The following is a 24,491-nucleotide window of genomic DNA, read 5'->3' on the forward strand; positions in this document are numbered from 1 at the left end:
CCTTAAGAACTCAGCCCATATCTAGTAATTCCCCAAAGATCTGAGTTTCCTTTTTCCTAGTACACCCTTATCTGGCCAAATGAACGCAGGTCACTTTACAGATCGTCTGGAGGGTAATATTTTCAGTATATACTATTGCAGGATCACTTGGGATAGGTGGTATTTCTGAAAAAAAAAAAAAAAGGGTTCATTGAAAAGGTTCCAGATCTGCTAACCTGTTCAGGTCTAGGAACAGGGTAACAGGCCATTACTCTACAATATGGTAATTCAAGTAAAGTCTCTTATACCAGACCTAGATATTCGACTGATTTTGTATACAAATAAATTCAGTAGTCAGTTAACCATTTAATTCAGGGTCAGCAAATATTTTTTCTGTAATTAGACAGATAGTAGTTTTCTTACACTTTGAAGGTCAAATGGTGTCTGTTGTCATTGTGGTATGAAAGCACTCACAGAAAATACACATGTGAAAGGGCAAGATAGTGTTCTAATAAAACTATTTTTTAAATGACTGACATGCCAGATTTGGCCCACGGGCTAGTTTTCCAACCTCTAATCTAATTCCTTCCAAAGTAACTTTGATTTATTAGCCACTAACTAAAATTTCTTGAAAAAAATAGCCTAAAAGACATTCCAGCCTTGCTGCCAGTTATTTTTTTTTAATTAATTTTTATTGGTGTTCAATTTACCAACATACAGAAAAACACCCAGTGCTCATCCCGTCAAGTGTCCACCTCAGTGCCCGTCACCCATTCCCCTCCAACACCCACCCTCCTCCCCTTCCACCACCCCTAGTTCGTTTCCCCGAGTTAGGAGTCTTTATGTTCCGTCTCCCTTCCTGATATTTCCCAACATTTCTTTTCCCTTCCTTTATATTCCCTTTCACTATTGTAACTACATTCTCTTTCCCACTAAAATCAGGGAGTTCCTTCAATGTTGTCACCTCCCATAATAATCACCTGCAGAGGTCAGCCACCAAAAAGCTTTTAAAGGATCCTAGTAATCCTAGTGTTTGGGCTTTCTCAAGGAATGAAGAATTGTCCTGACCCTATCAGGGAACATGGAAGGCAGTGAGCAAGGAAGTGGGTAGCGTATAATAAATTCACTACTGCATTTATCTCCTAATCTTTGGATTTCTTCTTGAACTAATATTATTCCAGGGAAGTTCTGTCATCACAATCTCACTAAATATGTATCACTGTTGAGTCAATGTTTCAGTTAACCAATCAAGAACCTGTTAGAGCCACTTCAATCTAACACATTGAATCCATTATTGTGTTCTGTCATTCTTGGCCTAACAATCTCAGAATTCTGTCATATATGTATTAGCCAGGTTCTAACAATATAAATTAATGTAGACTTATAATTCCTTCAGTATATGAGCTATCTCCTTCCAGGTCAAACTTCTTATAATCCTGGGCCTACAGAGATCTGACTCAAGTTTTGGGCATGAAGGCAGTAACTTGGGATCATGGTGTACCTTGAAAATAACTGCCATCATCTTGCCAAATAACTGCCTCAGGTGAGTTTATTTTAGGTTCTTAAGACAAGGGAAGGCGAGTTTCCTCTTCCTTGAGCAACAAGAATGGCTTTTTCTGGAAAAGGAGGCTCAGAGGGATTTGGATTTGCAAAGCTTTCAGAATAATCTGAATTAACTCACAGATCTTCATTGCAATTTTCAGAGTTCTAGTCCTTGTTAACCAGTGCTCTGACATTTATATAAGAGACATGCTGAAGTTACGAATTCAACTTTTATTATTATTCTACAGCTTATAGGATCAAATTTTGGGTTTGATTTTCAATGGCTTAGTTCTGTGACTTCATGAGAGTTTCTATTGAGGCCATCACAGAACTTCTCTGTTTATACTTTGGGCTAAGAATCTAAAGCCAGGAGATTGCCATTTTCTTTCTTTAAGTTCTCTAGCATAGTCAGAAGCTACCTAACCGTCCCCCAGTCCTCATGCCCACCATGAGGCAGTCACTTGGCATTTACAAGCCCGGCATTAATAAGTGTATCATTCCAGGAGATGAGAGGCAATAATTTCAACTACTCGGTTGTCCTTTTACAGAATGGATTACCCATTTCACATTTTCTACTAGTAATAAATAGAACTATATACAGGCCTGATCAGATTACATAACCAATTCCAGGTGTTTGTTTCTGGGAACATTATCAGTGTAATACTGCATCAATTAGTATCCAGTAAGGAAAACATAAACCATTTTAGATATTTCAAGAAGAAAGGTTTAATACAAAGAATTGGAGATGAGGAGCTAGAAAAGCAACAGAGAAAAGAAAGGAAGGCTAGAGTAGCTAAGGAGCTGTTCCTTATTTGCCTGTAATTACTGCTCTGATGCTCCTGATAGCACTTTCGGGATCACACCATTGCTGCTAAGAAAGCCTGCACTACATGATCCTGCCGAACCTGACACCTATAATGCTTGCTGCCTGTGGTCACACTCACTGGCTCACTGCTTCTGATTTACTGCTAGACGCACTGAAATAAGAAGAAAGGAAGGAGGGAAGAAAGGAAGGGAGAGAGGGAAGGAGGAAGGAAGGAAGGAAGGCATGAAGGCAGGTAGGCAGGCAGAACCCCTTGTCTTTTACTATCATCTTCTAATCTCCAAGTGGTACCTTAAAACAGTTTTCTGGCTTCCTGTTCTAGGGATAGAAAGAATAGCACCAAAGGTATGCATGAAACCAAGGGATAACAAACAATATCTAGAATTGCAAAGAACCTTTGAGAGTTGTATGGACTATTTCTGATGGCCTAAGAGTTTGTATAGTTTTACAGGTATAACTATCACTGGATTCTACGTATTACTGGATTTTTGTTTTATATGTGGGAAATAAACATTTTGTTATTTCATTTTTGTGATAACTGAAGCAATGAATTCATTATACATATTCTAGTTGGCTTTGTGGAATTCATTTTCCTGTTGTAACCAATCACTACAAATCTTCAAATGACAGACTCTTTCACCATTTCAATCCCCTGAGTCATTTATTATGGCTGCAAATGAATAAATTGCTTGGGGCCCAATTCTGCTGGTGTTATGTTGAGAGATTTAGACTAGTCAATGTAAATCCCCTGCATATTGACAAAAAGTGGAGGGAGAGAATAGGAAGGAAAGAAAGAAATAGAGAGAGAAAGAGATCTTGTTTTTTGTTAGCTTTTTGCACTGTTAATCAAAACTAGTTAAAATTCAGTGAATTACAAGAAATAGTACCAAGTTGCTGTTTCATAATGGAGAGTATGTAGCTGCCTGTACAGAGGGATTTAAGCATGTGTGGCCCAAAAATACAATTTTGAACCATTCCAATGGAAATTCTTACTTTATTCTGAATTCATTATTACTATGTGCAAGTAAATTTTCTATTTCCTAGGGAATTTTATAAAGTGTAAAGTATCTTCTTTGACCTCCAAAATCTATAATTAACTAAGGAGGAAAAATGTACAAAAAGAAGTAACAATAATAAAAATATAAAAATAGATATTTCATAAGAGCTGTATGAGGATTTAATGTCACCACCATTCAGCTTTTGCTTCTCCATCAATCCCTACTTTTGTAGGTATGACCCCTGAGATAATATTGAGCAGAAAGAAACCCATATATGTAGTACATAGAATTTTAGGCTATTTTGTTGAATACATGTTGTACTTCTCCAACTCTACTCTAAAAGCATAAACTTTCCCCAAAGTTTATAAAACAATGCTTTTTCCATACTTATATTATGTCTCTGAACTATACTTTCAATTAGGGCTCTGCCAGCATTTCAATTATCCACTGTGTTAGTTTGCTAGAGCTGCCATAAAGTACACACATACAAAAAATGGGTGGCTTAAAACAACAGAAATTTATTCTCTCACAGTTTGGAATATAGAAGTGTGAAATCAAGTTATCAGCTGGGACATGCTCTTATGATGATTATAGGGAAGAATTCTTCCTTTTTCCTCTAGTTTCTGATCTTTGCTGGCAATTCTTGCTATTATTTGCTTATAGATACATTATTTCAAGTACACGGACTATCTTCTTCCATGTGTCTTCACTTTGCATTCTTCTTTCATGTAAGAATGTCCACAAATCTGTCTTTGTGTTCAGATTTCTCCTTTTTTATAAAGACACTAGTCATATTAGATTAGGCCCAGCCTAATGACCTCGTTTTCACTTGACTGCTTCTATAAATAACCTATTTCCAAATAAAGTCACATTTTGAGATAACAGGGATTAGGATTTTGACATATCATTTTGGAAGGACTACAATTCAACCTATAACATCCATCTTCCAAAGTCAGTGTTCAGAACTTAATTTTCTCATAATCCTTGGCATATTTGATTTACTGTACTACCAATTAGGCTAAAAATATTTGAGATTCCTCCAGGTACTACTTTCTTGGCATTTGCTCTGGCACTAAAATTCTAGGTATCCTTACCCCAGAACCAGCATGTATTGTAAAAATACTAAGGTATGTAAATGATATATAACAAATAAGAGAGCTAAAAGTAATGTACTTATCTGTACTTTATATGATAACGTTTTAATCATGAATTATCTTTAAAATTTCTAGGCAAAACAAAAACAAAAACCTAAGCAAAAAAAAATTTTTTGAGATAATTTCCATCACCATTTTATGTGCAGGTCCATTATCTACATTAAAAAATAGTAGAACTGTCATAGACAAAGCATTACTGATCATAGAGGACAATGGTTAGAATACAAAGAGAAGAATCTGGGCAGATTTTAAAATCTTCTTTCTATTCTTTAAGCTGGATGTTCAGTAAAACTTACTCATTCCCTTTATAAGCACTCATCTATCAAGTGAATGTTATTGATATTAAGTAAAAGGAAAATAAACAATTTAGTGAAGTGGGCCCTCTCTCCCATCTATTCCACCTGTCCTAAGTGCCTCAATTACTAGCAATGAACCACAACTTACAAAAGTGTCTATCAGAAGGAGCTCTGCCAATTTTTAGTCCACAGTCTCTCCCATGAAACAATGACAAGTAGGAGAGGTGGAATACAATACATTTATATACATAAATGTAACCAGATCATTGAACAGACAGGATTTGTAATCATTAGCAACTTTATTTTTCACTCTCACTTTGTCTTTAAATTTGTTCAATGGTTTTGCTTCTTTTCCTGCCCCTCTACTTACAAGGCACGATGACTTTTCTTCTTGTTCTGGAATAATTAAAAACAAAAAAAACCAAATAACCCCCCTATGGTCATTTAAGTTCAAAAGCAATTTTCATTCAGAAATTAAAATATATATCTTCTTAAAAGGAGAAAATCACCACATTTAATTAAGTTAAATCTTCTTTTTCCTCCTCCAGGTTGTCTTTAATGGGTAGAAGTACCTTTTGTAAGGGGTGTTATAGGAGATGGAGAGGGGGTAGGTGGGAAGATAATACATAAGAAAATTCATAATTTACTTTACTAATACATTTGGGAGGAGGCCTTACACTTAAGATTCGAGAGTCTCTTTTTCTCTTATAAGGTGCTTTTGTGAACCTTTCATAGAAACTCTCCTCTTCCTCACCACTGGCCCCTCTCACCTGCAGGTCTCTTGATGATGGAAATACCCTCTTATCCAGCCTGTCTTTTGTAGTTTCTTCCTCAGTCTCTAGGAGTGTGGTGATCCTTACAGCCTCTATCAATTGAGCAACACTTGCTAATCTAGATGGTATTTGGTCAAGACTTAATAGCCATGCTAGTTCTCTTACAATTGTAAACGACCTCTGATCTATAGGACAAGTTGCATAACCTCTACTACAACAGACTAGGAAGGCAGGCTTTCCTATGCCCTTTCTTGCCTCTGACTTGCCATTCAACAACAGCTATCCCATTTCTTGATCTTTAAATCTCTCAGGTGCAAGTCTGACCACAGAACTCACCAATATTAAGCATATGATACATACCAAACTCCCTGAAACGGTCTCACTGAAGCATCACCCAGTGAAGTTGAAGTAAGAATCATTCCACACAGTCTCTCTCATTGGTACAAGTGGGACCCATCACAGACAATAACTCAAGTCACATATTTCTTTTCTCAAGGCACTTTACAATCCTTGATACCGATAAGGACATTTAGGCTGCTCTCATAGATTGACACAAATTTACTTTCAAAAATATGCATCTTTATTTAATATCTCACTTGGGGACTTGCTATTGATTTTCTTTGCTTCTTGGCTGAAACTTCCATCTTAATATCCTGTTATACTGCTAGAGACTTTGTGCTACAGAAACTATACCAATGGGAAAAGAAGACACAAGAACAGTGGCCAAACAGGTCTTCAGTTTGTAGTCTCAGCATTTCCATTTACTGTACCATCTATAACTTCTCCATGTGATTTCATGCTTTGCTGAGAACTTAAACTCCTCCCCAAATCCACCCCATATCTCCCTTAGGGGGGAGCCCACAAGACCACATGTCTCCTCTGACAGAGGGAAAGCCCAAAGACAGTGCTCCCCAGTCTCCCTCCCTGAGAACATGAAAGTCGTCCACAAATCTGTGGCAAATCAGATGTCTGCCCCTTAGCCTGATACTCCAAGACAAGTAGATGGGCTTTTCCCACACAAAGTCAAAGTTGTATGTGACAGTGAGTAGACTAGTGGAAAGCCATGTCTGCCACATGTTGGTAATGCTTAAAAGAAATAAGTGTGCTGACAGTATCTGTTATAAATGCCAAAGTAAAAATGCCCTGACATTTATACTATGATGTCCTGCTCTCACTATCCACAACCATCATAAAGATCCCTGTCATTTGTCCTGTTATCTAGTTTTTGGTCTTTTTTATCCACTTCTGAACTCTAATGTTCAATCCCAGCTCCCCACAAATTCCTGGTTAAAATCAGTTTAGTTTGGTTTTCTTTTCCTTTTTTTTTTTTTGCCTTAATTTACCACTTTTATATCTAAGAGTCTATGAATACTCAGTCTGGAACATCATAGAAAAATGACAGCATGACCCAAATGTCATGTCACATGACAAAATGTCATGACCCAATGTCTCATGTCACATCAAGTCTTATGAGAGCAGAGATAATGATTTCTCAAATAAATACCAAAATGGATAAATTGCATTTGCAAAACTAACTGAACAGACAACAACAAAAAATGTAAACAAACAACTATTTATTTATGTCTTCTCTTTTATCCCAGGGGCCTATTTTGACCACAGAATACTTTTTGTCCCATACTTTTCCCTACATTCAAAGTACCTTGGATAGATATTATGCATTCCCAACCTGTCAGCTTTGGCTGAATTACAGAGTGCTCAATTATTCTCTAATTGAATAGCTGCCCAATGCAGGCCACGTAATGACTTCCTGATTATCTGCCTTTAAATGATGAATGAAATGAATATGTAACATTCTGTTCAAATATAGCATACTTAGCATGCCAAATGAAAACTGATTTTGTGCTCCTCTCTCTGAAAAACGTATATTTTATTGTAATTCAGTTCAATGGTTGTTCGGCTGCTTGTTTTCTAGTCATCAAGATAAACATTGAATGAGCTATCTAGGAGAACATTAGTCTTCATTTTTGCTTTCCAACAGATGCTAAAGGTGTTAAACATTGTTTAGATTATTTAGGTTCCTCTCTTTACATCATCTCATTGGAAAAAAAAATGAGGAAGGTCATATTTTTACGAACAGTTCTTGTTGGCAAAGTTCCAATACACATTGGCAAAAAAACAAATCTGTTATGATGAATGTGTTGCAAAGACAACACCATTAAAATATGAATAAATTATTTATTGGCAAGAGTGCTTTTTATAAGGCAGCAATTTACAGTATTAGCACCAAAAAAAGAGTACATGATTTGAAACCTGATTTTATGCCTGGTCAATAATAATAGCTGCTTGCACGATCACAATAGTTCATTTTATTTTCTCTTTACATGACTTTACCTTCAATATACTAATTTATAAATACCAACTTAAGAAACTGTATCAGAGAACTCATTGTATGTAATAGTAACTTTTAAGAGACAACTTTTCCCACTCACTTGAAAGAAGAGGACACTCAGGCAGGTAACAAAAGAAAGAACTATGGAGAGAGAAGGAAGGAAGAAGGGACAGGGTAAGGAATTTTATTACCTCTTCTAATATGTGGTTGATATTGCACAGGTAAATTGGTGCTTATTTTGCATCCCTAAGAATGGTTTTATATGATATATATCCTGGACCAGCTTTTATTTATTTTTATTTTTAAAGATTTACTTATTTATTCATAAGAGACACAGAGAAGGAGAGGCAGAGACACAGGCAGAAGGAGAAGCAGGCTTCCTGCAGGGAACCCAATGCAGGACTCCATCTCAGATCCCAGGATCAAGCCTTGAGCCGAAGGCAGACGCTCAACCTCTGAGCCATCCAGGCATCCCCTGGACCAGCTTTTAACAAAATGCTTTCTGAGATAAAGAAGAGAACATCCTTCAGCAGCTTCTTGAAATTTTCCCTAAATTTATTTTATTTTTTAAGATTTATTTATTTATTTTAGAGAGAGAGAAAGAAAGCACAGGTGCATGAATGGGAGGAGGGGAGGAGGGAGAGAGAGAGAAAATCTTTAAGCAGACTCCCTACTGAGTGTGGACTCCCATCCCAGGACTCTGAGTTCATGGCCTGAGCTGAAATCAGGAGTCAGTGACTCAACAGACTAAGCCACCCAGGCACCCTCCTAAATTTCATTTTTATAAAGAGAATTTCTTAATTAAAACAGGAAAAAAAAACTTTTCACGTATATTTATTTCAAGATGTTAAGGTAATTAATTTAGTACTCTCCTCAGAATATGCTTCTTTGCCTTCTCTCTTCTTTTTCATATTCTTTTATTTTTCTTTTTGTCTATATGTTCTCTTTTACTGTTAGATTAAAAAAAAAACCTGATGGTTCTATAGATAAATCTAGCCCCAAAATGCTTTTGGTTTGGTCCACTAACATTTTACAAAAACTTTGAATTTATTTTCAGCATTTAACATGGGACAGTTTCATATAAACATGTGGCTATCCAATTTCTCATTAAAATTCATTTCTAGGAATACAGTCTAATAAGAATTACCTCCTTTCATGAGCCAAGCACTGTCAGGTTTGCCAAAATCCAGCCCATTTTTCTCAAATGCATTCTAAAACTTGCACTCATAGTCTTTTAAGTTTGCAGTCTCTAGGAAACATTTCAAAATCCGGTGTTGATCCAGTCATATCCATGAAAGGGTGTGCTCAGCTCAGCAAAACACAGAGCCACTCACTAGTTTTAGAAAGCAACATTAGAACTTCTGCCAAAAATTATTTCTATATTAGGTTGAGAGAGAAATTGTGCTTTGCTAAGGTTTAATATACCCATTGTCATGGTTCCCATTTTTATTGCACATATCAGATAGTGATGTGTCATAAGTGGCTCATGGGCTTTTTGAAGAATGGTAAGCTTTCCACATTGTGGAGTAGTGGACAGTTCAGTTTCTTTGGTCACTTTCAACATGGTGTGATGTTACCATTTAATTAAAAATAAGAATTATATGATACACTTTCAGAAAATGGATAGCTGCCATTAGAAGATGCCTATAAAGAAATAGAGGTAATAAATAACATTAATAGTATGAGTACAAGTAAATATGACATAACTGTCAGTATTCTTACTCTCCATACAATCTTTATCAGCCATATTATGAGCTAAAACCATTATGATCTAATAAAGTCTAATAAGTTGTCCACTAAAAATGAATATTTCAAAGTAAAGGTTACATTTTAGCACTCACTGTGAAAGTGACTGTTTTTGTGCTATGAAGAAAACATCTTGAAAAGGGATGCTCAAAAATCCTTTTATTCATTTTTGAAAACTATAGTGTGTCATGTAAGAAACAAAATGTCTAAGATTAACCTTTCTCTTAGACATACATGAGCACACGTGCACGTATACACACAGCTTCAGAATCATTGGACTTGTCTTAAAAATCTCCCAAGTATGAAGCTTCTGTGCATTTTTAAGTCATTTCTAAAAATTTTAAAATGCATTCATTCCTTCCTGAAAATTTGCAGTGTGGTAGTAAAACCTTTCACTTAAATGGTAGATTGGATTAAAAGGATTTTATTACTGAAAATGATCCAATGTTTTATTCCTTATATTTGGATCTCTGTCTCTCTACAAATACAAATATATGCTAAAAAAGGCTATATTATATATTATATATAACAGATACATATATTTACATATATGTATTGTAAAGTCTCTTTCTCCTAGTTATGACAGCCATGAAATTTAAGATGAGAATTAAAAAAATCTTTTTTAAAAGATTTTATTTATTTATTAATGAGAGGCACAGAGAGAGAGAGAGAGAGAGAGAGAAAGAGAGAGGCAGAGACACAGGCAGAGGGAGAAGCAGGCACCCTTCAGGGAGCCTGATGCAGGACTCAATCCCTTATCTCAGGATCACGCCCTGAGCTGAAGGCACTCAACTGCTGAGCAACCCAGGTGTCCCGGAATTATAAAATCTTATAACCAGGTAAAATGTTCTATTATAATTTAAAATATAATCTTCAAGACTAAAAAACTATATTCAATTGGATTTTCCCTTAAAAATTTACTGCATTTCATTAGTCATGAAGTATGTGTGCTAACATCTCTGAGATTGGAGGTATACCTTAAAATTGATGGGTAGCCTATGATAAACTAGATATTTTCCCTTTTTCAGTAATATATGAAATTAAACAACATCTTATATTTGGTGGAATATAGTACTAATAATTATGCTAATGACACTATAGTTAATGGGAAAAATAAATTCTGCACAATATGTGAATATAATTTATGAAATACTTTGCTTTCATCTTTTTTCTAAAAGTTTATAAAATAAAAACACTCCATTTCATTATTTATTAGACTTTATAATGTATAAAATACATTGCATAGTAAATATATATATTTCATAAATATTTACATAATGAATATGATAAGCATATTCATTAATATGATATATAATCATAAAAGTTTGGATCTACAGTTCCAGCCTATGTACCACATTGTTTAATACCTTTTATCTTTTGAGTATCTGGCCACTTGAGAAAAGAAAGCAAAGAAAAGAGAGACCATGCTTAGAGACGGGGATGGATCTATGCTGCTTTTATGGGTTGGGCTTGCCTTTGTGGAAGAGAACTTCAAAGATAACATCAATGTTTTATTTCTCAAGACAGTTGTAGTCAAATGGATTTTCATTTTATTATTATTCAAACTACATATACTTTTAATTTGTATACCTTTAATGTGTAATATATTAAGTTGTATATTTATTAATAGAATATCAACAGATATTGCAGTAAACTCAACTGAAATAAGGCATACCATTTAAGATATAGTTGTTGTTATGTTGTTTCTATAGTTTGCTTATTGCTTAATAGTACTGAACACTATTCTTTAATATTAGAGACATAGGGGTGGAAAATCCATAATATTCTTGTCTAAGAGCTTACATTTGAGTAAGCAATGAAGATATAAACAAAATGTTTTCACAATTGATAAAGGCTAAGAATATAGAATCATGGTAATGTGATAGAATTGATTGGGTGTAGGCTTCAATATTAGGATTGTTGATAGAAAACCTAAAGTTACGGTGATTTCTAAACTGATGGGTTCTCCAAAATATTTCCCAAATCTTCCCACTCCTGTTCCTCTCCCAAGCAAGATAATCTGTGTCTTTAAATCAAGAGCAGGGACACCTGGGTGGCTCAGTGGTTGGGTGTCTGCCTTCCACTCGGGGCGTGAGCCTGGAGTCCTGGAATCGAGTCCCACATTGGTCTCCTTGCATGGAGCCTGCTTCTCCCTCTGCCTGTGTCTCTGCCTCTCTCTCTCTCTCTGTGTCTCTCATGAGTAAATAAATAAAATCTTAAAAAAAAAAATAAATCAAGAGCAGCTTTCTTCCTGATAATCCTGCTACCAATATATCTCTACCTATCATCTGTCCTCCTCCACCCAGAGTCTTTGAGTTAGAAAACTTCAGGTTTCATGGAACTTTGGTCCTAATTGTCTTCAGACTCAACAGCCTATGTCTTCACACCTGTGTTTGGGAAGGTTCAAGTGTAACAGGTTCTATCAAAATGAATGAAGCCTATCCATACTTACTATATAAAATGGAAAAGGACAGTAAATTCCCTCAAGGAACCAGAAGTTCCCTTCAAAGACAAATCTTCATGACCTGTTAAGAATCTGCTACATTCTTTAGTCTAGGCTCTACCTTTTTCATTTTCTATTACAGTAACTTCCACATACTGGGAATGAGAAAGAGATAATCCACCATTTGCTCTGGTATTTTGGCATTAGTGTTACCTGTTTTTGTTTTGTTTTGTTTTTAAATGATTGTTAATAAAAAATAGAGATATATAACTTTTAATCAGCTAATTTCCCTTGACAACATGTTTCCTGATACTTGAGCCAGCACACTAAATGGTGATGGGGTTTTTCCAGCATATTCCTGGAAGATGGCAAGTTAAAATTTGTCAGCCATGTTTCCTACTTCAAAGTATGTTCTTTTCTTTCTTTCTTTCTTTCTTTCTTTCTTTCTTTCTTTCTTTCTTTCTTTCTTTCTTTCTTTCTTTCTTCTTTCTTTCTTTCTTCTTTCTTTCTTTCTTTCTTCTTTCTTTCTTTCTTTCTTTCTTTCTTTCTTTCTTTCTTTCTTTCTTTCTTTCTTTCTTTCTTTCTTTCTTTCTTTCTTTCTTTCTTTCTTCTCTTTTTTTTCTTTTTCTTTCATTTCTCAGTGTACCTGGCCTCTATGTATAGATCACAGATCTGTGACTATTAACTTTTCTTTTGAGTAGACAGCTCATCATATACTGTTTAGCAAAGCTAAATGGTATAAAAAAAAACTTTTTTAAAAGGATTTTATTTATTTATTTGAGCAAGCGAGAGAGTGCACAGCAGGGGAAGCTGCAGAAAGAGGGAGAGGGAGAAGCAGGCTCCTTGCTAAGCAGAGAGCCCACCCCAGGGCTTAATCCCAGTACCTGGGGATCATGACCTGAGCCAAAGGCAGATGCTTAACAAATTGAGCCACCTAGGCACCCTGAAAGGAAGACATTTCTAAGAAGTATTTAGCTTTACACGTATAGCTAAAACCTGAAGCTCCTATAATTCGAAAGTATTAACTGTAGGCTGAGATATCTGTGTTGTATAACCACTAACAGAATTTAAGGCACTTTGTTTCATTTCATTTCCTTTTCTTTTTCTTTCTTTCTTTCTTTCTTTCTTTCTTTCTTTCTTTCTTTCTTCTTTCTTCTCTTTCTTTCTTTCTTTCGATTTATTTATTTGAAAGAGTGTGTGCAGGACAGTGAGAGTACTAGTAGGGGGAGGGGCAGAGAGAACGGAAGAGAGAGAATCCCAAAGCAGACTCCCTGATGGACAGGGAACCCACCCCATAAGGCTTGATCCCAAGACCCTGAGATCATGACGTGAGAGGAAATCAAGAATCAGACAGTTAATGGACTGAGCCACAAGGCACCAATAGGAGGCTTTGTTTCTATTTGTTCACAAACTCCTAAGAAATTTGTTGGTTGTGACTATTGCTAGCCTGCTAGCCTAGGTATACCCTGGTGTCCATCCTAACTCTTTAGCCTGTTTTCTACCTCTGTCACTGGACTCTGGATTTTGCCACCAGCAGAAGCTTGTACCTTGGCTCTGGCAGTGTGATAGCCCCTATCCATGCTAAGCTTCTTAGCATTTCATTTGTATTGTTATGAAAATCCATGGCTTCCAGTTTCCCCCTCCTCATCCTTTGTATCTAACACTACAATGATGTTTCAGTTTTATAAATAGTAATGAATTCACTGGAACTTGCAAAGCACCAAATCTGGTCATAATTTTTGGAGGAGATTCCTTACAATGCTATTGACTCCTCTTTTATTTCATTTCTTCATTTTTAAAACATTTTTTACATTAATGGAATGTTATCTGGTCAAAGATAAACCAATAAACTAGGATGAAATTAAGAAATTTTAAAAACTTCTGTTGACTTTAGAACAGTATTTAGTAACCAGATTTTTAATATACCATAATAATAGCTACTCTTCCCTGAGCTTCGACAGATCCATGCCTTGCTGAAAGCTTTACATATAACAACGTATAATGTTATCATTATGCTCTGTGTGTGTGTGTGTGTGTGTGTGTGTGTGTGTGTGTGTGATTGAAAGCCTTACGTTATCAGAATCTCCATTTGGTAAAATAGAAACAATACCAATCTCCCAGGACTATTGTCATAACACCTAGGTAATGCTTGTTCAAAGCACTTGGCACATGGGTCCTACTTCAGGAGGACTGCTATTTCTATGATTTTGATTTATTTTTATTTCTGTCATTCTTACTTGATAGATAAGGGACCTATTTCACAGAAATTAACTTGCTTCAAAGAGTTCACCTAATATGGCAAGGCTTAAATTTGAATCAAGGACTGAAAGCCTCCTGCAACCATTTTCTTTCCACCTTCCATCTAGGCATTTTGATTGCTTTGCTTTGTTTTTATTTTATTTTGTTTCACTGAATCCTGTGCCTTCTTGATTAAGGTCTTTGCCTTACACATGCTATATTTCTTTCTGTTTATTTTTTTTCTTCCTCCATTCCACTATTTTTTTCTCTAGCACCAATGACTTTGCTTCTCTACAGTGTACCTCCTGGGGCAAAGATGAAGTTAGGAAATAAGCTGCAAAACCATTCACTTTTCACACTCCTCTCATTTCTTACCACTTCTGCTTACTAGATCTTTGCATTGACTTTTTCTATTATATATGTCAAAACACGTTTTCTTATCTAAATTGCAACTGCGGAGAATATACTGTTTTATGATTATATTAAACATGTGGAAAATATTTTTTTATTGTTGTTGCTTTCATGTCTATCAATAAAACTTTAAAATTAAATATCATCACCACACGTGCCAGAAGACTCAGGGCAAGAAGCAGAATGAAGTGAATTAGGTGTCTAGGGTACAGAATTTAAGGAGGCACTTTATCTCAGCCTCATGCAGGTAGAGTGAGCACCTCTGACTGATGCCTCCTTAAGATTTGCATCATAGGAGCTTCACTTGCTTCACTTAAGCCAGGGCTCTAGGAGTATCTAGATATTCTTTCTTAGAATCACAGTTTCCTTAGATTATTCCTGGATTGAGAAGGAGGACACTTTGTTATGTTGGCTTTTTCATAATAATGGGTTTAACTTCTAGCCCTCTTGGAATTTGCTGTGGCATGATAACAAGTTTAAAATCAGGCAACGTTCTACTAAAGGCCAGGTGTTCAAAGTATAATAAACAGCTCCCTAAAGATTAGAAAATGAATATTTAACCAGATGACTACATTTGATTTCCTTCATTCATTTTTTATTATTTCACTGAAAACCTTCTTGATGGAAATCACATTGACAGGATTTTAATATCTTCTGGTAAATGAAACCTGTCATTCTAATAGGTATCTTTCTTTGCAGTACTATCTAGTAAACTCTTGGTGGCCAGTAATTTTCTCCATAATTAAGATATAGAAAATTTCATGCAGATTGTACCTCAAGAGTATAAAATTTATCATGAGAGGTTGATAGTTAATGATGAAACAAGTTATATTAATTAGGTCCTATTTACAAAGAGCTTGTTTTCTTCTTTTTAGAAAAAAAATAAATAACCATCTATGGAATTTTTAAGTGCTTAGTTGTTTGTATTTTCCTTTCAAAGGCAAAGAAAACCATCCTGCCCATCAAAACAGTATTTTGTGCAGAGTTTCAGATTCCTTCTTTAAAAACTAGACCCAAGGGATCCCTGGGTGGCGCAGCGGTTTGGCGCCTGCCTTTGGCCCAGGGCGCGATCCTGGAGACCCGGGATCGAATCCCACATCAGGCTCCCGGCGCATGGAGCCTGCTTCTCCCTCTGCCTGTGTCTCTGCCTCTCTCTCTTTCTCTCTGTATGACTATCATAAATAAATAAAATTAAAAAAAAAAAAAAAAAAAAAGCTTCAAAAATTTAAAAAAAAAAAAAATAAAAAATAAAAAAAATAAAAATAAAAACTAGACCCAAGAAGCAAAGCTCTCTAAAACTGACATTTACTAAAAATTACTAGTTAATACAGTTACCTTGGAAATCGAGGCCAGGGTATCTGCCTTTACATTTCCACTGTGTTTATCTTACGGTTGTAGTTCCAGAAATTCTAATGTATAAGAAACGGTTTAAGCTCCAGTATCAGATTTTGCTAAGTAAGTATTTTCCAATTATCACAAATGACAGTTTTCATCTGATTGCCTATCAGAACTCAGAGAAAAGTCCCAAAGCAATGCAAAAAGCTGATAAAATCATCAGGTTTCTCTATACTTGTACATATTCCTAAATATTGTCTTGTCACCTTCATTCTCATGCTTATGCTTGGAGAAGGCCCAAATGCAATTTTATTGTTGTTATTGTTTTTAACTTGTGCTACTAACATTAAAGGAGATTTGCAAGTGTGTTACTGTTGTTTGTTGTAAATTCTCTAAGATTCTCATGGAAGATTGAACCCAATATAAAGGTATACTCATGGGATAGCTACACAATATAAGCTGTCCTGTTTTGTAACTTTCATAATGCATTCCCATTTCATTTCTTTGAACTGAATTAAGTCCAAACCTAAGACAAATAATGACTTTCTGATAATCTCTCTATAAATGATGAAATGTAATGTATACAGTCACCCAACAGAAAGACAAATAAATAGTTCCTGTGACCTTTGGGAGGAAAGTGAAACTATTAAAAGCTAGAGATCTTTTTTCTTCTTTTAAGTTTGCTTTTGTCTATTTTAAAATATTTTTTTCTGTACTTTTCATATCATGTTTGTTAATGGTTATAGTGACAGGCATTGCATTTCAGAATCTACTCAAATCCTCATGGAAGCAGCAACTGAGACTGAAGAAAAACTGGTTCTATCGGGTTAATCTAGGATTTCCAAACTGAGTTTAGATCAAAAAAGAAACCCAAGATTTCCTAGTGAATGGGGATCTTGGTTTTATTCATATAAAGCTCTTCCATCACCCACTCCAGCATGATGCTTCTGAAATGCAGAAACCTGTCACTTCTGAGATAAACCCACTAATCCACCTCTGTCCTTGGCATTCTCCGTGTTCAGTGGGCAGATCTTCTTGGTGTGGATATTTCCTATCACTTATTCTCAGCGCTACCTTTGTGTCATAAGCTGATAGCTTTAACCGATGCTTTTCTTGTCTTCCAGATTCAACGAAGACATCCAGACGGCTCTGTGTGGTGTTTTGAGAGCAGCCCCTGTTGAAGCTCTTCTGTAGGTAATCCCTGGGAATGACAGCACATGTGTCATAAACCAAAAGAGTTGCTACTGTGTTCACCCCCATCAAAGCATCTGTGAATTCTTGTTCCTAAGTGAATATGCAAATCAACAATAGCTTCATTTGGTATTTTTCTTGTTCTTAGTCAGGATTCTAACCTTCCTTGTTGTTCACATACATGAAAAAGATGCATATGTTTATCAGAAAAAAAAAAAAAACAGAAAGAACCCTGACTGCTCTTCTTTCCTTGTGAGCTAGTTAGTTATCTGGGGCTCTCATTATACTCTGATTTGCCACTGATCATAATTCTCCTACTTGTTGGTTTCATCTCTAGGCCAAAAGCTTCTTACTGATAAAGACAACTTCTTAATCATTTTTAACCCTCAGGACCTGATGTGTTGGTGCTTAAAGAAAGTTGTTTAAATGATTGAATGAGCTAATGATAACAGAAAAGTTTTAAAATTATATCAATATCCATATATAGACCTCTCCATAAAATCTATCCTCTCCCATTCCATCATGTTTTAGTTTTATGTGTTCACACTTTTCACTAGTGTGGTCTTGCTTTTCAATCTAAGTAACCATCGTGACTTGGCTAGTTTGTTAAATGAGCACACAACACCATGCTATTTCCTTAGTGGTCTATGTTATACCTTCACACTGAAGAAAAAAATGTCCATATTGGAGGAAGATTTGATGTGTTGTAATGAGGCCAACTGTCTTAGAACTGGTGGCTCTCACCCTAAGAGCCATTCTTGTCACCCGGTGTGGTTCCATCTAAGTGTTAGCCAGTTGGTGAGTGAGATTTTTGGAAAAATTCCAAGCTATAGTTAATTATGTGCTTTTTTCAAAGCTTGACTTTGTTGTCTTCGTGCATGCCTTTTCTCTATTTAGTAAGTGGCTTGTTTTGCCTTTTTTGCACATCTAATCTTATTTACAGTTTTCTTGCATAAAATAGAAACACGATGTAGTACTGAGGCAAATTGCACATTGCATTTGCTTTATTCAAATGTTTTAAAAAGACAGTGATATGATGCATGTGCACTCTTAAAACAATATATTAAGAATCTTACAACTAAAAGGAATTTATAATTTTTATTGTCATTCATTTTACTTTTAAAAAAACATGAGAATGTCTGACTTTTGGCGGTTGACATGAGACATTTTCAATACTTTTTGGGTTTGATGTTTTTTTCTGGTATTTTTCTGTTTTTTACACAAGATGAGTTGTGTGTGTATATGCTTTCTAGAGATTTACAGTTTTTGGTTTTTTGTTTTGTTTTGTTTTTTGTTTTTTGTTTTTCTTTTCTGGGGCTTTTCAGTTGATTCCTTTCACTTTGGTTTTGCTTGTTCATGCCTACCGAGAATAAACTTTATGATAAAGCTGATACATCAACTCTAAAAACGACAAGTCTGTGGGATTTAGGGGGTGGGGGCATTGGAAAAAGAACAAGCTGAGGAAAATTAAATACTTCCCAAAGAGCATTTTACTTTCTGAGTTATAATCCCAAAGAAAATTGCTATAATGTAAAAGGCTTGGAATAAGAACTCTTGATACTAGATACATGTAAACTATGGTCAAAGAAGCTAAGAAATCGACGAGCTGCAGATAATATTGGCTGCTGTGTATAAGACATTTCGTGGCTGTATTCTGAAGTGGAGTCTTCGGTCGGTTAGATACTTTAGCAGCCTGGGTATTATTGATCTATTGAAGACAAAAGGGAAAACGTTCTGATCGGTATGCTAAGAAGAGTTTGCTTCCTAGGGAAGGCAGGCAGTTTCATGCTTCCTAACTTTTCACTGAAATTGTGAAGCCCACCTAGGAAGACAGAGGTTTGAATTATTAAAGAAACTGAGTTTTCTAGCCTTGAAGCAGAATTTTTAATATTCTGCAAATTTTATAACATCTTGTTTGGAAATACACATTTTCCCCTCATGTTTAGAGACAGACAGAAAGAAAATTCACTCAGGGGTAAGAAAAGTTAACCATGACACTGAAATTCAGTTGAATGTATTAAGATACAACTTGGGTTTTAGATACTTAAAGATTGGTGATTTAGAATTTGAACAGCTGGACTGCTGTTATTATGATCCCAAAATCATCTGTGGAGAAAATTGATGTTTTTTATTTAATATTTTAAAATATTTTTATTAGAAAAGCTGGTATAATAATAATTAAATTTTCAACTCATACTTGAAACTTTTCCTTGAAACAACCTCTCTTTGTATTATGACATGAATTAAATCTTTCTTAAACATAAGAAAAAAAGCACAGTACATAGCATGAATAAATAAGTGTTTTGCTTTCTTCTTTGCTGGTTAACACTAACTAGCAGCTTAGGGTAGGGTTTTAGGATAATACAGACTTGAAATGAATTGTCTTTACCATTTTTCTAAGTGTAAGCTCTTGGCAACCTATTTAACATCTTCAAATTAGCCTCCCAACCTGTAAAATGGAAATTATCAAAGAATCCATTTTATGAGCTTATTACTGGAATATATTAGAAAATAGATGGAAAACATGTAACAGTGCCTGAAATACAATAAATATTTTAAATATGTTGTATATTCATATGATTCCAATAGCTCTATGGAGGGTATTGTTAAAAAAGATAGAAATTTGTTTGATTCAAATTCCCACTTCTCTTTGGGTTGGAAGTCATGCCTGGCAGTACAGAAGTTCCAAGAGAGATAAAGTTGTGACAAGGTCTTTCTGTTTTGACCGAAGTGCTCATTAGTGCCTGCTAATGAGAAAAGCTCAGGTCAGAGGGCAAAGAGAGTACACTCTCATGGTAAGAAATGGGAGAGGTCTAGAGGCCAAGGTCAGAAATCAGGGACCCAAGTTACATCCTGAGAGTGGATAACCCAGTGTAGAGAATCAGGTGGCCATAAGCAGAAGGCAGACTCTCTTGGACAAGAGAAATAAGCACAAATTTTCATAGCAGTTCATTCCTTAATATCAATCAGAATAACAATAGAAGACTTTCCTCTGGAGTTTAGGAAAAAAAATTAATCTGAAGCATAATCTTTTTGATTAGACAAATATTGTTTTCAAAGCAATATGCTTATATAATATGAAAATATTTGCCTAATGGTATGGGAATTACATATAGATATACATTACATATAGATAGAATTGTTACAACTTAGAAATCAAATCAAAGGATCCTATTTCAAAATAGGTATTCTTTGGTCTACCCATGATGCCTGTAGGCCTTATATAAACACATGCCTCAGTTGATGTTTGGGTTTGATTCACTCATTCATTCATTTGTTTGTTCATACATTTTTAAAATTTTGCTTCTGTTAGAGAATATGATCATGCCATAATCTTTCTGGCAAATATTTCTCTCTTATCTCAGTACGTTGACATGTTTGTTCTGCTTTAGTTCATTTTTTCCTTATAGCCAAGACAAAGAGACACTTTCTCTATTTACAGAGCCATATGATCATTGTGTGTCTTTCCTGCTATCATGCTTGTCCCTCTGCAATGCACTTTGTCTCCACCAAACATTCCAAAAGGTCTTGGTGAAACATATACTCAAAGATGTCATTCCCCGCCTACGACCCTTCATCCACTTCCACTTGGTTTCAGAAGACAATCTAAACTCTTTACCTAGATCTAAATGGCCTTGCATACTTTTTCTTGCTTAACTCCCAAAGCCCCATGACATATTTCTCTCCTGCTTGTTCACTACTCTTACGTCAATAGAAGCCTCTAACTCTTCCTGGAGCATCCCAGCCCTTCCTCAGCCTGAGATTTCTGTGTCTGGCTGCTCTTAACTATGCTTCCCAAAGCAGACTTGTTCTTTTCCTTTTTCATATTGCCACTTAGATATTACCTAATTAGGGAGTTTTTTTTTTTTTTTAACTAACATATGTTATTTTCATCACTCCATTTATTGTCTTTACAGCACTTACCACAGTCTATTAATACTTTGTTTATTGATTAGATTATGTCATTATGGTCTCTTTTTAGTCCATTAGCATGTATATTTCCTAAGATTAAATGCTTTCTCTTTCATGATTGTGACTCTTTCTCCTAGAACCAGAAAAAACAAAACAAAACAAAAAAACAAAAAAACATAAACCACTTAGCAGTTGGTAGATGCTCAGTAAAAAGTTTTGAAGAAATAAATGAGTAAATCATACAGTAAAAAAATGTGAAGAGAAAAATTTGAAGAAATAAATGAGTCAATCATAGACAATGGTAATCTTTATTCATGCTTTGAGTTATACGGTGTTTATTGAGGACTTATCACTTGAAAGGGACTTAAAACTTGGGGACATACAGGGACACCTGGGTGACTTAGCGGTTAAGCGCCTGCCTTTGCCTCAGCAAGTGATCCTGGAGTCCCGGGATTGAGTCCCACATCAGGCTCCCTGTAGGAGAGGCAATGCTTTAGTTCATTTTTTGTCTCTGCCTGTGTCTCTGCCTCTCTCTCTCTCTCTCTCTCTGTCTCTCATGAATAAATAAATAAAATTTAAAAAAAAAGAAAAAAAACTTGGGGACATACAGATAAAGACTTGTTTCCTCCCCTCTATGATAGTGCTAACACATATATTGTCACTTGTATTGGTGAATTCCTGGAGTGCTGTGTATAGCTGGATTCCAGGGCTGAGTCTCAATTTATAAAAGGATGCCAGCAACACAGAAGAGGGGAAAATAAACAAATACTTATATCCTAGATTTGCCATTTTTGCTTACCTAACGGAATAGGCACTTTTCAAGATACTGTTCTTGTAGAAAAAAAAAAAAAAAAAGGCTTTCTGTAAGTCCCTCTTAGGTGCCATAATGCCTTTAGCCATAGAACTTTTTTGCATAGTCAGAAATTACTCTGCTATCTCCACCTCCACCTCCTTTCCCTCTTCCACTTCCTCCTCACGGCTCCTTTATCTGGTTGACAACCTTCATGTCTCAGCAAACGGCTCTTCTTCAGGCCTTCACCCTCTGACTACCTTTCCACCCTCCCCAGACTGCGCTGATTCTTCTGCTCTCTACTTTTCATGGCCCCTAAGCTTCCTTTTCTAGCACTTAGCACTGTTGCTATTGTACATGGATTAATGTCATTAGTGGATTAATGTCTATTTCTCCAGCTGGACTGTGAACTCCATGAGGACAAGTCTGTCTTTGTTTTGCTTGCTATTCCCAGTACCAATTACATGGGATTACACTGTGTTTTTCTTAGAAGCTCCCTGTCAATATAATATGATGCTAATTCTGAAGCACTGAAGCTAATATGACATAAGTATTTTTAACATTGCCTTTAATGATTTTGTTACATTCTCACTGCTGTGCATTTGTGCTTGTATCTGGACATGATGATTTTATCAAGTAAACAATTTTCAACTGTACGACAGTGAATGATTATGCAACCGAGAAAGCTTATGGCATTAAACAGATATTTTATCACCCAGGCACAAGTGGAAACGTTCTGCACCTAATCAAACATTGCCTCTGCCATTTTACAATCCAACTACTTTTGCCTACATTATTCACCTCCTGTTCCATAGTTCTTTCACATCTTATACTATGGAGATTAGGAATGAAAACTTTCCCTATCTAGCTAGAAAACACCATGCAAATAGCCATTTTCTTTCTCATGCTGTCTGTGTCCTTTCTCTCCCAAATGTTGTAGGCATAAAAAAAATTTAATATTGGCTGAGTGATTTGCTTCACTGATATTATTGGCTGATTTTGCTCATTTTTAAAAAACAGTCTCCAAAAGCCCCTCCCTACTTTTTAAAGAGTGAAGAAGTAAAATGAACAAGATACTTACACTTTGAGAGCCTGCTACTTACATTTATAACCTTGAGGTTGCCTTTGATCCTAAATCAGCTTTTAATTACCATTGTAGTTACATTGGTGAAAAAAAACGATTCTATTATTTCCAGAACACAGCAAGGATATGACCAATACTATCTCATGAGTACAGTTATTTTAAGGCTTTTATTACTAATTATAGTTGGTTTATTATAATTCATTGTTCACTGGCCTTCTTGGCTATTTACTTAAGGTTCTATTCAGCATTACAGCTGCTGCTGCAGCTGCTATTCCTCTGAGACTTGACGACTTCATGAGAGTAACAGGGCTCCTATTTGGAAGAGGGTGTAATTGGACTCAAGGGAGATGCTTAACTTGGTGTCCCCTGGAATGTACTACAAGAGGGTGCATTATTTCCAACTTCAAGAAGAGGTTAAGAATGTAGAGAATGGTAGATGAGCCCTTATAACGATTACAAACTGACATAAGCAACAACGAAACTGTTCATGTATCTGTTTACTTATTTATCTAGCTATCCATACCCATTTTTTCCCTTTGTATTAGATTTCCATTTTATAAATGAATTTCCTTTTTTTCTTTTTTCTTTTTTCTTTTTTAAGTATGTTCCACACCCAACGTGGAGCCCAAGGCAGGGCTTGAACTCACGACCCTGAGATCAAGAGTCAGACATTCAATCTGAGCCACCTATTCTTGATTGTGCAATCCCTAGTCCAGCCTTATTTCCTCTTTTGCAAATGAAAGATAGTAGGGTTTTTTTTGGTTCTTATTCAATTCATTTATTTCACAAACATGACTGAACACTCCCACTATGTGCCTGGAATGAATTTTGCATCTCCTGCAGACATTTCTTGGCCAGGAGATAACAAATATAGTCATTAGACCTCTTTCTGTAAACTGGAGGAATCCCCACTCTGGCCATTAAGTACTTTGACAAGTGGTTGCATGAAAATTCACAACAACATTCTGATGGGATGTTTGCCCTATGTTCTAACTGAATCAAGTAACAGAATCCTTAAGTAAGTTTGAAATTGGGGGAAGGGCAAAGGAGTATGTAAGGTGTCACAGATTGAAGATATTTTTCTAAATGTGTGAGCTCTGAGGTTGACCAGAATGCTTCTATTTTACCATGTTTATGCAAAGACAGACATTTTAGCCACACCTATGTTTTAAACTTCACTCTTTTCATTAATAAAAAAATATTTTTATATAATTAATCCTAGTTAACAAATCCTTTAGTGAAGCTTTAGACAGGAATATTTAAACTATTTGTCTGAGCCATCTGTAGATCTCTGACAGAAACCTTCAAATGCTAGCTAGCCTCCAATGGACTGAGTTTCTGATTATAGTAGATCAAATGTAAACTAGTATTTCCGAGAGAGTAAATTTAGTGCAGAGGTCATCATACCCCATTGTCTCTACTGAAG

At 35.6% G+C, this 24,491-nt stretch overlaps 1 protein-coding gene across 9 annotated transcripts in view; it reads left to right on the forward strand.

Annotated features, from left to right (window-relative positions):
- TENM2 (teneurin transmembrane protein 2) overlaps positions 1-24,491 on the forward strand; it is a 3,550,639-nt gene that overhangs the window by 2,009,579 nt on the left and 1,516,569 nt on the right. For all 9 annotated transcript variants that reach the window (XM_041750467.1, XM_041750468.1, XM_041750477.1 and 6 more), the window contains one exon: positions 17,213-17,278. The gene's annotated coding sequence lies outside the window, so the exon portion shown is untranslated. The remainder of the gene's footprint in view (positions 1-17,212; positions 17,279-24,491) is intronic.

This window comes from Vulpes lagopus, chromosome 3, assembly GCF_018345385.1.
Source record: "Vulpes lagopus strain Blue_001 chromosome 3, ASM1834538v1, whole genome shotgun sequence".
NCBI classification, from domain to species: domain Eukaryota; kingdom Metazoa; phylum Chordata; class Mammalia; order Carnivora; family Canidae; genus Vulpes; species Vulpes lagopus.